The 15,738-nt window shown below is 40.0% G+C and overlaps 1 pseudogene; it reads right to left on the reverse strand.

Moving 5' to 3' along the window:
* Positions 1 to 3,068: 3,068 nt before the first annotated feature.
* Positions 3,069 to 14,122, reverse strand: LOC134371157 (tubulin beta chain-like; annotated as a pseudogene).
* Positions 14,123 to 15,738: the final 1,616 nt, after the last annotated feature.

The raw sequence follows: 15,738 nt of genomic DNA on the forward strand, positions 1-15,738 counted from the left end.
ACATTTGTTGAATGAGTAAATTAACAAATGTCTAGTGTGACAAAGTGTCTAGATCTTAGACACATTGCTTACTCACTGTGCCACTTTGGACAAACAACTTATCAAATTGTCAGATAGGGATTATAATGGCATCTCCCCAAGGGTAGTTGGGAGGATTCTTGGAGATGATGTAACAAAGTGCCTCCCATAGTGCTTGGCATATGGCAGGGGTTCTTAAATGGTGGCTCATTATTTGGGATAATGAGGCCTTGGAAAGCAGCTCCTATTTGCTGAGGTTTACCATGTGTCTGGCACTTGACTCACATTATCTAATTCAATTTTCTTAATAACTTTCATTAGAGATTAAGTAGCTCAGAAAAATTAAGTAACTTTCCCAGGGTCACACAGCTGAGAAGAACAAACTTGGGTTTAAGTCCAGGTCCTGAAGCCTGTGGCACACAAAGGTTCAAGTCAGACTTCGTCGGTTCAACTGTGGCTCCATAACTTACAAGCAGTATGACCCTGGGCAAATTTCTCAGGGGGAGATCTAGGAAGGGACAGAAGTGAGCCACCACCTAGGCCTGGACTGTTCTTTAGGATCTAGAGGGTCAAAGACACCACCAACTGTACTGTTGCCCTCTCACTCTTTAGAGATTGAGTGACCAGTCAAGGCCTCTGGGAACCTGCTCTTTTTTCACCTGGCCTTCCACCAAGCACCAAACTGTTCCAAATGTATTTTTTGTACTCTGCCTGGAGCTGTATTCACAATCTAGTCAAGGAGGCAAGACACACACACACACACACACACACACACACACGCACACGCACACGCACGCGCACGCACACGCACGCACATGCACGCACACACAGCTCAGGAAAGAACTGAAAAATGTTAGCTTTAGCTGTGTAAACTTGCACATGTTGCTTTGCCTCTTTGAGCCTTAATTTGCTCATTTGTAAGCTGATAGGGTGACAGCACCCTGTGCAAGGGTGATCTAGAAAATGCACACGGAAAGACTGAATCCCGAGCACTGAGGGTGAGCAAGAAGGAATGGGAGGGTTGGTTTCCAGTATGATTACAATAAGAATCATGCATTGATTTCTAAGGCCTTGCTAAAATATAATTTTCAAAAAAAGGGTAAAAATCATGACTCTCACACACTATGAAAATGAACACATTAAAGATTTTAATGTGTTTATTAAACAATGAGGGAACCAGACAGTTAATATAACTGGTTCAAAGGAAAAGTCAAAAACCCATAAATTTATATGGAGTGAAGGAATCGAATTATAAATGGAAGCAGAGCTAGTTTTCCCACAAAGGGTAGGACAGTCAATTCTACCAGACAAGACAGAGTTTGCATATCTGTCAGTCACCTGCAACTTACAAAGAGGTGAAAAACGGCTCAAAGACAAGGACCAGGGCTAGAATCAGAAAGCCAGAAGGATGCCATGGTTTGAATGTTCCCCCAAAACTCACTGAAGGTTGATCCCCATTACAACAGTGTTGAGAGGGTGGGAAACCCAACTATGGTATTTGAAAGGTTGGGTCTTTGGGACGTAATTGGATCATGAGGAATCTGTCCTCATGAATGAATTAATCAATTCATGGATTAATGGTTTAATGGGTAATCAGGGAGTAGACTGCTGCTTTACGGAAGAGCAATGGAGCACGTTGTGTTCCTGCTCAGCCACCCTCCCTATATGATTCTCCATGCTGCCTTGGGACTCTGCTAAGAGTTCCCACCAAGAAGAAACCCTCGCCAAATGTCCTCCCTGGACCTTGGCCTTTGCAGCCTCAAAAACTGTAAGAAATGAATTTTGTTTTCTTATAAATGGCCCAGTTTCAGGTATTCTGTTATAAGCAACAGAAAACTGACTAATACAAAGGATGTGCTATAGTTTTTTCCATAGCCCATTTTGGCCCAGAGATTCTAGGCTTCTCATCCTGGAGAAGTTCAGCACTTAACTTTTCTGGGTTTCAGTTTCCTCATCTGTAAAATGGGGCTACTAATTATATTACCTTGCAGGGTTGTTGTGAACATGAAATGAGCTAGTAGGGTAGAGTGCTTAGAATGTGGCTCACACATAGCAAGCTATTGCCTCTCTTTTTAGGGCTCTAGAATTATTCTCACTAGGATCCACCACGTACTGAATAGCAGCATGGATCAGACACCTCATTGTGTGTGTGCTGCCTGATTTCATCCTCCTCACACCCCAGCATAAGACAGACTGTCATAACCTTTGATTAGGGAACCAAGGCTCACAAAGGTGGTGGCACTTGACCAAAGGCACTCTGAAAGTAAGCACAAACTGGGTTAAGACCCAGGTCTGTCTGGTCTCACAAGCCATGTGATTTTGCTGAACACCTGAGTGACCTTGGCAGGTCTCTTCCCCTGACTGGGCCTCGCTCTGCTTATCTCCCTCTCTCCAGGAGGACTGGATCGGCTGACCTCCTAACTGACATCTTCTTCCATTCCCTCCACTCTGTGGAGGACTTCACAGCTGTAAAGTTGGCCAGGCCAGAGCAGCTCTGGGAATGGCATGCTGGACAGGTGACATGGGTGTGGCAGATCAAGGTGACTGGCTTCCTGGGACATGGCAGGGATGAAGTCCACCCTCCAGCATGCAAACCTCAGTCCTCCAGAACTGCCATAGTTTCCACTTTGCTCACATGGCCTGGTGGGAAGGGCTAGCCCCAGCTAGGTTTTTTTTTAAAAAAAGATGACTGGTAAGGGTACCTGAACCCTTGACTTGGTGTTGTCAGCACCACGCTCAGCCAGTGAGCGAACCAGCCATCCCTATATAGGGATCCGAACCCGTGGCCTTGGTGTTATCAGCACCGCATCCTCCTGAGTGAGCCACGGGTCAGCCCTTCCAGCTAGATTTTAACAAGAGAAAAAGAAAAGATGTTTCCCAATCCCTGGGTCAAACCCCAAGTTGGCGAGAATGGGAAGAATGAGGCAGAGGCCAGCTCCTTATGAATCAGTGTTTTCCCCTGCCCTCTCTGTGGCCCAGCTGTCATCTTAGAGCATCCCTGTGTCAATTCCAGAAGCAAGGCAAGTTGTTCTGCTTTGGGTCAGTGCCTCCTATGCACCCAGCTCTATGCCAAACCTTTTGGTGGGGTAAAAAGAAGAATCTTTATCTTCTGAAGGTTCAACTGTCAGATCTTCAGCAAGGGCTGTAATGCTTAGGAATGCTTAGTTTGCAAAGAAAGAAAAACTCAAACTGGTCTGGGCAAAAAATCACAATTTACTGGCTTATGTAACAAAATTGTCCCAAGGAAAAAAGTAAAGTGGAGAGGGGAAAGGGGGATTAAGACTGAGACAGGCAAATTTTAATTAGGGAAGCCAGAGAAGGCTTCACTCACAAGGGACATTTAAGCAAAAATCTGAAGGAGGTGAGGGAGTGAGCCAGGTAATGTCCCAGGCAGATGGAACAGCAAGTGCAAAGGACCTGAGGTGGGAGTATGCCTGGCATGTGTGTCCAGAGCTCAGAGAGGAAGACAAGAGATGGGAGATACGGTCGGAGAGGTAACTGGGAAGCCAAATTCAAGAGGTCTTCAAAAAGTTTATGAAAAAATGGATATTATGAAGAAACTATGCATGGATTTCTAAATTTTCTTGCACCAAAATAAACTCACACTAATTTGTTATAACGTGTCTTAACAGGATCTAGTTTGAGGCACTAAAAAATATAAGCATCAATTTGAAAAGAGCTCCTATCAGAGCAGCATTCTGCTAAAACTGAAGCAAGAATAAACATCAAATTTATGGTGAAGTTTGGGTGGAAGAATGGTGAAATCACTGATGCTTTACAAAAAGTTTATGGGACAATGCCTCAAAGAAATCACCAGTTGACAAAAGGATAATTCATTTTAAGAAGGGACAAAACGATGTTGAAAATGAAGCCTGCAGTGACATCAATTTGCAAGGAAAAAGTTAATATAGTTCGTGCCCTAATTGTAGAACACTGATGATTAACACCAGAAACAGTAGCTAACACCATAGACATCTCCATTGGGTCAGCTTGCACAATTCCGACTGAAAAATTAAAGTTGAAAAACTTTCCACTCAGTGAGGGCCAAAGCTGTTGTGCCCAGATCAGCTACAGACAAGAGCAGAGCTTTCAATCGAAATTTTAAACAAGTGGGATCAAGATCTTGAAGCATTTTTTTGAAGAATTATAACAAGAGATGAAACGTGGCTTACCAGTACAATCCTGAAGAAAAAGCAGGATCTATTTCAAATACAGTTAAGAACTAAAGGAAGTCATGTTTAAGGAACTAAAAGAAAATAGAATGATGTCTCAACAAATAGAGAATAACAACGAGGGGTTGCAAGTTATATATCTATATATCTATATCTCTCTATCTATATATATTTACACTTGGTTCATATGTATATATATGTATATATGGGATACATACATACATATGAACCAAGTGGAAATTTTGCAGTTGAAAAGTACAATAACTAATATAAAAATTTTACTCGAGAGGCACAACAGCAAATTGGAGCAGGCAGAAAAGAATCAGCAAACTTGAAGTTAGGTCAATTGAGATGATCCAGTCTGAAGAATAGAAAGAAAAAAGAATACAGAAAAATGAACAGAGCCTCAAAGACCTGTGGGACACCATCAAGTATAACATCATATGCATAATGGGAGTTCCCTAAAGAAAGGAGAAAGAGAAAGAATCAGAATATTTAAAGAAATAATTTGATGAAAAACATTAATCTACACATCCAAGCAGCTCAACAAACTATAAGTAGGATAAATTCTGAGATCCACACCTAGACACATTATAATCAAACTGTTGAAAGCCAAAGACAAGGAGAGAATCTCGAAAGCAACAAAAGAGAAACGATTCATCAGTTACAAGGGATCCTCAAAAAGATTAACATCTGATCTTTCATTAGAAACCACGGAGGCCAGAAGGCAGTGGGAGGACATGCTCAAATGCTGAAAAAAAAAGAATGTCAATCAAGAATTATTTATCCAGCAAAGCTATCATTAAAAAATGAAAGTGAAATTAAGACATTCCCAGATAAACAAAAAATGGATAGAATTTGTTGTTAGCAAATATGACCTTCAAGAAATACTAGAGAATTCAAGGGCTGGCTGGTTGGCTCGGTTGGTTAGAGCATGGTATATAACACCAAGGTCAAAGGGTTCGGATCCCCGAACCAGCCAGTCACAAAAACGAACAAACAAAAGAAATACTAGAGAATTCTTTTAGCAGATGTGTTATAACATTCCTTTTCTGTATGTACTTTTTTAAATAATAGTTTCATAACCTGAAACACTGACTGACAATTAATATTTACGTAAGTAAATGAAGCAGTAAATTCTCAGTATGTCAGCTGTAATTACTCATCAGAAAATTTTCACTATATAACATTTTTATTTTGAATAGATGGTCTCTCTTACTCAAAATTAAACAATCAAGGTGACAGACAATCAATTGAACTCATAAATATACATTTCTACTTTAAAATTAAAAATTAATGATGTAATATTGGGAATATGACACGATCTATGACATTAAATGAAGTTATCAACTAAATTTTGATGGTTGTGTGATCTTTTCCATATTTAATATATGTTTGTTTTGGTTTTACAGTTATACAAAGTTACCATAAAGCATTTACAGGTAGCTATGGTTGTTAAATATTGTTCTCCTTGAAGAAATGAGAAACTAACTTGTCTAGCTAGACTCACTTTTGAAGGCCATTGCAGATTGTAAAGGGCAAAGGGTAGCATTTACTATGAGTGCACAAATGGATTGGCACATTGGTTATAGGTGTGAGTGACGAGAGGAAAAAAACTCAGTAAGCCATATTACTATTTACATGGTTTACCTCTGCTTCCTGAAAAAACACTGGAAAATTCCTTTTGTACTCTTTAGTTCTCAGAGGTTGCATAGACTGAGAACAACACAGAGCGTTTTTCCTTACTGTTCTTCTGTGATTAGAAATAATCAATTTGGAAATGGATATTGAAAGCATTAAAAAACATAACTTAAATGTAGTACTCAAAATAAAAATACGGTATGCCAGAGTATTTCTGAGTATCATATATGAGCCTGCCACAATCGTAGGCACTTGGACCCAGCAGTGTACACAGCATCGGTGATATTCCTTTCTACCCAAGGATGGAGACTATTGGGGAAAGAATTCTCGAATGGTAACTTGAAATCACAGTGCCCACTCAGATGCCGATTCGCTTTTGACATTGGCAGACGTTTTGCCTTTGCTTCCTCACACATAAAATGTTTTGAAGTAGAATCTTTACTTTGAAATAATTTCACACTTACAGAAATGTTGTAAGAACAGTACAGAAAGCTCTCATAAAATGTTTGTTTATAAAACAGCTTCACCAACAATTACGATGATGTATTTTTACAGCAGAAGGGTCCAATCCAGGATCACACATTGCATGTAAATTGTCATGTCTCTTCAGTTCCCTTCTGTCTAGAACTGTTCCTCAGTCCTTCCTTGAACTTCATGACCTTAAGATATTTGAAGATTACAGGCCAATTATTTTCTGGAATTTGGGACTGTCTGGTGTTCCCTTTAATTAGATTCAGGTTATGAATGTCATTGTAGTGATTCTTTTTTTTTTTTATGTTGTAAAAATTTATGTATTATTCTTTCTTTCATTATTTTTATTATTAGTGTATTCATTATTATAAATAATGATTTTTTTCTTTATACCCTTTACCCAACCTATCCCTCCCCAAACCCCCCTCCCTCCTTCCCCCCATCTCTAGTAACCTTAGGTTTATTCTCTCCTTCTGAGAGTGCAATGAATTGTTGTGGTTCTCTCTCTCTCTCTCTCTCTCTCTTTCTCTCTCTCTCTCTCTCTCCTTCCTTCCTTCCTTTCTTCCTTCTTAGCACCCAGCTATAAGTGAGAACATGCAGTATTTCTCTTTCCTGCTCTGGCTTATTTCAGCTAACATAATTTTCTCCAGACTCATCCATGTTGCTGCAAATGGCAGAATTTCACTCTTTTTTATGGCCAAGTAATATTCCATCGTAGTAATTCTGAGCCCTTTTCACTGCCTTCCATCAGGTAGCACATGAGGTTGTTTCGTTTTATCACTTGTAATGTTAACTTTGGCCACTTGAGTAAGGTGATGTCCTCCAGGTTTCTCCACTGTAAAGATGTTCTTTTCTTTCATAATTAGCATGTATTTTGTGGGAAGATACTTTGGCACTATATATCTTCTTTCAACTCTCACCCACTAATTTTGTTGATATTTCTTGCCTGAATGAATTAACATGATTATGGTTGACAAATGGTAATTTCCAAATTCCAACATTTCTTTTACATTTATTAGTTGTCATTTACTATATGGAAAACCTTTTTCTTTCAGTCTTTCTTTCTTTCTTTCTTTCTTTCTTTCTTTCTTTCTTTCTTTCTTTCTTTCTTTCTTTCTTTCTTTCTTTCTTTCTTTCTTTCTTTTTCTTTCTTTCTTTCTTTCTTTTATCAGTGTAGACTTATGGATTCCTATTTTATTCAGTAGGACATAATTTGTTACTATCATTAAATATTTTGATACCTGGGCCGACCCCGTGGCGCACTCGGGAGAGTGCGGCGCTGGGAGCGCAGCAGTGCTCCTGCTGCAGGTTCGGATCCTGTATAAGGATGGCCGGTGCGCTCACTGACTGAGCGCGGTGCGGCCGGTCACAAAAATGACAAAAAAAAAAAAAAAAAAGTATTTTGATACTTAACTGTCCCAGATTTGGCCAGTAGGAACTCCCTTCAAGCTGGCTTCTGTATCTGTCTAATACAGTCCCATCATTCTTTGTGTTCTTCCTTAATTTCTGGCATAACACATTCCAGCTTATTTTGTAATTTTCTTGCTCTAGTCTCAAAATTAGCTATTTAAACCAAGGAGTCCTGGCAGGCCTTAGTGATGTGTAAGCTCGTTGCTGTTTGAATATCACTGTTACCAGACCATCTCAGTATATAGAGCTAGTGGCTCTATACCTATATCTACTATTTATATATAAGTCTCATCTATGCTTGCCCTTTTCATATTTATAATTTATTTCTCTTTTGGTGAAAAGAGAGAAAGAAGGAAGGAAGAAAAAAGACTGTTAATTTTGAACAACGATAATAGTGGCTATATTTTGTTTGTTTTTTTTTTTAAAAAAAACTAGGTTAAATGAATGATATTTGATAGTTTTCCAGGGTAATACAGTGATTCTGAGTTAATAATGTGATGTCTTATTAATAAAGTAATATATAGACTATTAAAAAAAGAAATAGTGGAAAATTCTTCAGGCTGAAGTGGGAGGACACTAGACAGTAACTCGAATCCACATGAAGAAGTAAAGAACACAATAAAAGTGTACAGTGGAAATACATTTTTGTTTGTAAATCTTTTTATCTTATCTGACCTAGATGACTGTGTAAAGAAATAATTATAAATCTGTGTCGATGCCCGTACAATATATACAGATATAATTTGAATGACAGTAAAAACACAAAATAAATAAAAGCCATCCATATTGGAAAGGAAAAAGAAAAAGTATTTCTATTTGCAGATGACATGATCATGATCTTGTAGAGAATCTTAAGGATTCCATATAAAAGCTATTAGAACTAATAAAGGAGTTTAGCAAGCTTGCAGGATACAAGATTAATATGAAAAAATCAATTATATTTGTATAAATCAGCAATTAACAATCCAAAAATGAAATAAAGATAATTTTATTTATAATGGCATGAAAAAGAATAAAATGCCTAGGAATGAATTTAACAAAAGAAGTTCAAGATTATACACTACAACTACAAGACATCATTGAAAGAAATTAAAGAATATTTAAATAAATTGGAAGACATCTGTGTTCATGGAACAGAAGACATAACATTGGCAACATATCCTAAATTTATCTGCAAATTCAATGCAATCCTTATCAAAATCCCAGCTGACAATTTTGTAGATATTGATAAGCTGATCTTAAAATTCATATAGAAATGCAAGAGATCCAGAATAGTAAAAATATTCTTAAAAATAACAACATTTGAAGACTCATACTTCCTTATTTCAAAATCTACTACAAAGCTATAACAATAAAGACTGTGTGGTACAGGCATAAAGATAGACATATAGATCACTGAAATAGAACTGAGAGTCCAGAAATAAATTCATACATTTATGGGCAATTGATTTTTGACAAAGGTACCAATGTAATTTAATGGGGGAAAGAATATTCTTTTCAGCAAATGGTACTGGGACAACTGGATGCAAAAGACTGAAGGTGGACCCCTGTGTCAATTCATATATACAAATTAACTAAAAATGATACAACGTCTTAAATCTAAGAGCTAACACTATAAAACTCTTAAAATAAAATTTAGCTTATTAACTTGGATTAGGCAATAGTTTCTTAGATATGACACCTAAAGCTCAAACAAGCAAGGAAAAAAATTAGAACTTTTGTAATTCAAAGGAAACTATCAAGAAAATGAAAAGACAACCCACAGAATGGGAGAAAATATTTTCAAATCATGTATCTGATAAGGGTCTAGTGTCCAGGATATATACAGAGCTCTTACAACTCAACAATAAAAATAAATAAATAACCCAATTTAAAATTGGGCAAAGGATTTGAATAGACATTTTTCCAAGGGAGATATACAAAGGGCCAATACGCACATGAAAAGATACTCAACACCATGGATTTTTAGAGAAATGCAAATCAGAATCACAATGAGATACCACTAATCACAATGAGAAACAATGTGAAGAGAATGTGGAGAAACTGGAGCCCTCATATGCTGCTGGTAGAAGTGAAAAATGATTCAGGCCCTTTGGAAAATAATTTGGCAGTTCCTCAAAAAGTTAAACAGAGTTACCATGTAACCTGTGAATTCCGATCCTACATATACACTCAAGAGAACTAAAAACATATACTCACACAAAAACTTGTACATGAATGTCGATAGCAGCATTACTCATAATAACCAAAAAGTGGAAACAACCCCGTTTCCCACCAACTGATAAATGGAGAAACAAAACGTGTTACGTATAGCCATTCAATGGATAATTCTTTAGCCATCAGAAAATAATGAAATACTGATACATGCTAAACAGGGATGAACCTTGAAAACATGTTAAGTGAAAAAAGCCAGATTGGAAAAGCCGCATATTATATGATTCTATCTAAGCAAAATGTCCAGAATAGGCAAATCATTAGAAAAAGAAAGTAGATTAGTGGCTGTGTGGTGTTGGGGGAAGGGAGAATGGATAGACTGCTAATGGGTACAAGGTTTCCTCCTTTTTTCCTTTTTTAAATAGACTTTTTAAAAGAGCAATTTTAGGTTCATAGCAAAATTGAATGTAAGATACAGAGATTTCCCATATATGCCCTGCCCCAACATATGCATGATTTCCCCCACTATCAAAATCTCACACCAGAGTGGTGCATTTGTTGCAATCAATGAACCTACATTGACCCATCATTATCACCGAAAGGCCATAGTTTACATTAGGTGGTTTTTTTTGGGGGGGGGGTGATAAAAATATTCTGGAATTAGATAGTGGCAATTGTTGCACAAATCACTGAATTGAACACTTTTAAAATGGTGAATTTTATGGTACATGAATTATATCTTAATTAAAACAAGTTTTAGAACACTGCCAGACACAGGGTAAGCTCATTAAACATTGGCTGTTATTATTTTTTAATTTTTTAATAAGGCTCAGGGGGTAGGGGAATAAATCAACTACAGTTTGTCCTATATCAACCTTCACTTATTAGAGAAGAAAAAGGAGGGAAAAAAGAAGCAAAATCAAAATGACTCTCAAGCGTGTGCAGCTCTTTTAGTTTACAAAGCATTCTCGAATCTTTTTCTAGAGAAGCTGCCCCATCTGCCACAATGCAGTTATGATCCTTGGTCATTGCTGTGATTATTTATTTGCCACCTCCTTATTGTGTCTCTTTTCCCTCTTCAGAATGTGAGCAGATACTTTATACAATTCCTCTGGTCTCCCTGGAAAACAATAAGTGCGTGTTTTTGTTGCGTGAGTAGATGAATGAACCAATGAACACCCCCATGACCTCACTTGAACCTCAAACTAATGTCATAAGGTTATACCAGGTTCATTACCTCCATAGAGCTAGGGAACCGAGATTCAGAGAGGACAAGTGATGAGCCCAAGGCAGTCCTGCTCTGTAGATGGATAGGACCATGTTAAGTCTGTCTACCTCTGTCCTCAGTGGTCTTTCCTCTGGCCAAGGCTGTTTCTCTTCCCAAACTGATCGAGTGCAGGTCTACACTTGCCAAGCTCTCAGCCCCTCTAGCAATCTCTGAGGAGTTATCCTGATAGTGTGTCCTATCAGGTGATTGTGATCATCCTTTTTCAGAGATGACTGGGTCACACTTCTCCATTATAGACCCCAAATTCAATGTTCTCATCTCTGAAATAGGTACAATCCATGTTCATGTTTGCTCAGTATTGCAATGATGTCAGTTCTCCCAGATTTATAAAATCCATGAAATCTCAATTAAATTGCAGGAAATTCTCTTCTCTTCTCTTCTTTTCCCTTCCCTTCCTTCACCCACCCTTCCTTCCTTCCTTCCTTCCTTCCTTCCTTCCTTCCTTCCTTCCTTCCTTCCTTCCTTCCTTCCTTCCTTCCTTCCTTCCTTCCTTTCCTCTTTCCTTCCTCATAAAATATGTCAAAGTGATTCTAAGATTTACATAAAAATCCAAACAACCAAGAGTAGCCAATGAAATTTTTTTTCAGTTCCCATTTATTTTTGGCTCTTGGGGCAATGTCATCTTTTCAATGTGAAAAAAAAAAAAAGAAGCAAGTTAAACACAAGACAGAAATCTGAGGTGTAGGGTAGGACAAAACCAAGGATACGGGGGGAAAAGACAAGAGCAAAAGGAAGAGATGAAATGCTGCAAAAAAGATGGAGGGTGTCCTGTCCTGTTTCCTCTGGGGAATGACTCAAACTCTCGGGTGGCAGTGTGCACCTTTCCACATCTGTCAGGGATGTTCTTTCTTCTTTGGAGATGAGAAAAGGCAGGGACGAGGAGGGCATTTCTGGAGGCATAGGTACCTAAGATGGTCTCTCTTTCCCCTCTTGATCCCCTTCTCTGACTGGGGGAAAGGAGGAAATTCAAAGTGAGGGAAGTAAAGTTGGAGACGGGAGGATCTCACTCAGCAGAGCGGAGCAGACGCCTCCGAAGGAAACAGATCTCAGGACAGAGCTTGGAGGGAGTCTGAAATGGAGATAATACTGTTAGCACCTCCCCTGAAGCTGAGACACGGAGCATGGAAATACCTAGAAATTATGACTTACTAGCCCAGATTCCCCTCTCCAAAACTCTAGAATGGGAAATCCCATCTCCTTCTTTGCCGTGACGCCTAGCTGCCATCTTCTACCTATTTTCCCCTGCATACTATTTGGGCTTAGGGTAGTGGCTATTATCTGGGTTTCTGGCATTTGGTTGGTTCTAAATGGAATCTGGATGAGACCCAGCTTCCTGGAGAATGATTCTAAAAAAAGAAGGAAATATTAACTGGACAGATGGCAAGAGTGGGCACCAAAAGGAAATACAAGATTACCTAGAATGGCAGAAATCTAGGTTTCCTAGAGTGGAGAGAGGAGACATTCAATAAACAAATATTTATTGAGTGCCTACTATGTGCCAGGCACTGCTCTAGACCCCTCCCCTAAAAGAGAAAAACAAGATAGAGGCAGCAAACAAAGTTCTAAGGGAGAGGAAGGGGGCAGTTGAGGAAGAAGGCTGAGGGGACTGAGAAGTTGAGGTGATGGAGGCTCTGCCTTCGGCTTCCTCACCAAAATCCTCCTTGTCTGCTGCACTGACAGCCTGGTACTGCTGATACTCAGAGGTGAGGCTGCTCACGTTGCTCTCAGCCTTGGCACACCTCATCTTGTCCATGCCCTCACCTGTGTACTGGTGGAGGAAGGCCTTCCAATGGAACGTGGCACGAACTGCTCTCAGATGCACTTGAAGAGCTCCTGGATGACCATGCTTTTGCCAGTGAAGGTGGCCACCATCTTGAGGCCATGAGGAAGGATGTCACACATGGCCTTTACGTTGTTGGGGACCCATTCCACAAACCAGCTGATATTCTTGTTGTGCACGTTGAGAATCTGCTCACCTACCTCCTTCATGGACATCCATCCATGGAAGCCAGCAGCCGTGGCAAGGTAGTGACCGTGGCGGGGGTTGCAGGCAGCTATCATATTCTTGGCATCAAAGACCTGCTGGGTGAGTCCAGGCACAGTGAGGACCTGATACTGCTTGCTTCCACAGCTGGTGAGAGGGGCAAAGCCAGGCATGAAGAAGCGGAGATGTAGGAAGGGCGGGCACCATGTTGACTGCCAGCTTGTGGAGGTCAGCACTGAGCTGGCCAGAGAAGCAAAGGCAGGTGGTGACACTACTCATGGTGGCTGAAATGAGGTGGTTCAGGTCTTTGTAGATTGGCATGATCAGCTTGAGGGTACAGAGCCAGATATCATGAAGGGCCTCATTGTCAGTGCAGTAGATTTCATCAGAGTTCTCTACCAAATGATGGACAGAGAGTGTGGCATTTTAGGGCTCAACCACAGTGTCACTCACTTTGGGTGAGGGCATCACACTGAAGGTATTCATGATGCAGTCAAGATATTCTTTGTGGATCTTGCTGATGTGTAGCGTGTCCAGAGCCTTCCCGCCCCCCCCCCCGCCGCCCCCCATGCATAGGTCAGCTGGAAGCCCTGCAGGCAGTCACAGCTCTCGGCCTCCTTCCACACCACTTTCAGGACCAAGTCAACCAGCTTGGCCCCCACTGTATAGTGGTCCTTGGCCCAGTTGTTGCCTGCCCTAGACTGACCAAAAACAAAGTTGTCTGTTCTGAAGATCTGGCCAAAAGGACCTGAGCGAACACAGTCCATGGCCCCAGGCTCTAGATCCACCAAGACAGTAGGAGGAATGTATTTGCCACTTGTGGGCCTCACTGTACTACACGGAGATGAGGTCCAGCTGCAGGTTGCTGTCCCTGTGATAGGTACTGGTGGGGTTGATGTCATGTTCATCACTGATTACCTCCTACAACTTGGCACTGATCTGCTTGCCACACTGGCCTGCCTGGATACTCATGATTTCCTTCATGGTTAAAATTTATTTTAATATTTTTGCTCACCTCGAGGTATGTATGGAGCAAGGAAACATGTAATTTCTTTTTTCTCTGCTGGTCACAGGTTGAAAGGATGGAACATGCCCAGAGGCTGAAGCAGCAAGGTCCAAATGTGGCTGCAGGGAGGTTCTGAGAGCCTTGAAGAAAAAAGTTAGGAGAATTTACTACAGCAGATATCAGGGTGTATTTTATATACATACATATGTATATATGTATGTGTGTGTGTGTGATTTTTTTTGGCGGGGAAGCAGCTGGCCAAAGTGGGGATTCAAACCTGTGACCTTGGTGTTTTAAGACTGCACTCTAACTGAGCTAACCAGCCAGCCCCAGGATTATAAAACCAGTAATTCAGACAAGGTAGTGTTGGCACAAAGAGTCTAACGGAACACAAAGTCTGGAAACAGACCCACGTGTATGTGATGGTTTAGGACAAAACTGTACTACAGTATAGTACAGTGAAGAAAAGACAAACTTTTCCGTAAATAGTAGTGGGCTAATTGGATATGCTTTTGGGAAGAAATTAATCTTGATTCCTGTTAGGGGCTGAATGTTTGTATCCCCCCAAAGTTCATATACTGAAGCCCTAACCCGCAATGTAATGGCATTTGGAGACAGGGACTTAGGAAGATAATTAGCTTTAGATTAGTTCATGAGGGTGGGACCCTCCTGATGGGATTAGTGCCCTTATAAGAACAGGAAGACAGAGAGATCTCTCTCCCCATGCGTATGCACAGAGGAAAGGCCTATTGAGCACTAGTAAGAAGGTGGACGGACATCTACGAGCTGCAAAGAGGACCCTCGCCAGAAACTGAATCTGCTGGCACCTCGATCTTAGATTTCTCAGAGTCCAGAAATGACAAATAAATGTCTGTTCAGTACACCCAGTCTATGGTATTCTGTTACAGAAGACTGAGATGACTAAGACAATTCCTATCCCACACCATATGAAATAAGTAAATAAATAAATATAAATTCCAGGTAATTTGTGAGTCTAAAAGTGAAAATCAAAACAATACATAAAACAGTAGGTAAACATCTTTGCAACCTTGGGTTCAACAAAGATTCCTTAAAGAGTTCAGAGAAACACTAACCATAAAGAAAAAGATAGACCAATTGGATTTTACTAACATTAGGAATGTCTGTTCATCCAAAGACACCACTAAGAAAGTGAAAAGGTAAGCTACAGAGTGAGAACGTGTTTGCTGTATGAACAACCAACAAAGGACTTGTTAACCAGAACATACAAAGAGTGCCCCCGGTCATTAAGAAAAAGGCAGCTCAATTTAAAAAGGGACAACAGACACAGACAAGCTCTTTGGAAAAGAAAATATCTAAATAGCCAATAAGCACAGGAGAATATGCTCAACCTCACTGGCTATCAAGGAAATGAAAAAAAAAATGTTTTCTTGTATCGATACGTAATAGATTGTAAGCATCTGTCGGGTACAGTGCTGAATATCAATACCTGTGTGCAACCCGTGATGCTCAAATCAGGATAATTAGCATATTCAACATTACACAACGTAATCATTTTTTGTGGTCTTTTACCAATTTCTCGCTAACCCCCTCCCCCTCCCCTAAGTCTCAATGA

This window comes from Cynocephalus volans, chromosome 1, assembly GCF_027409185.1.
Source record: "Cynocephalus volans isolate mCynVol1 chromosome 1, mCynVol1.pri, whole genome shotgun sequence".
Classification (NCBI taxonomy): Eukaryota; Metazoa; Chordata; class Mammalia; order Dermoptera; family Cynocephalidae; genus Cynocephalus; species Cynocephalus volans.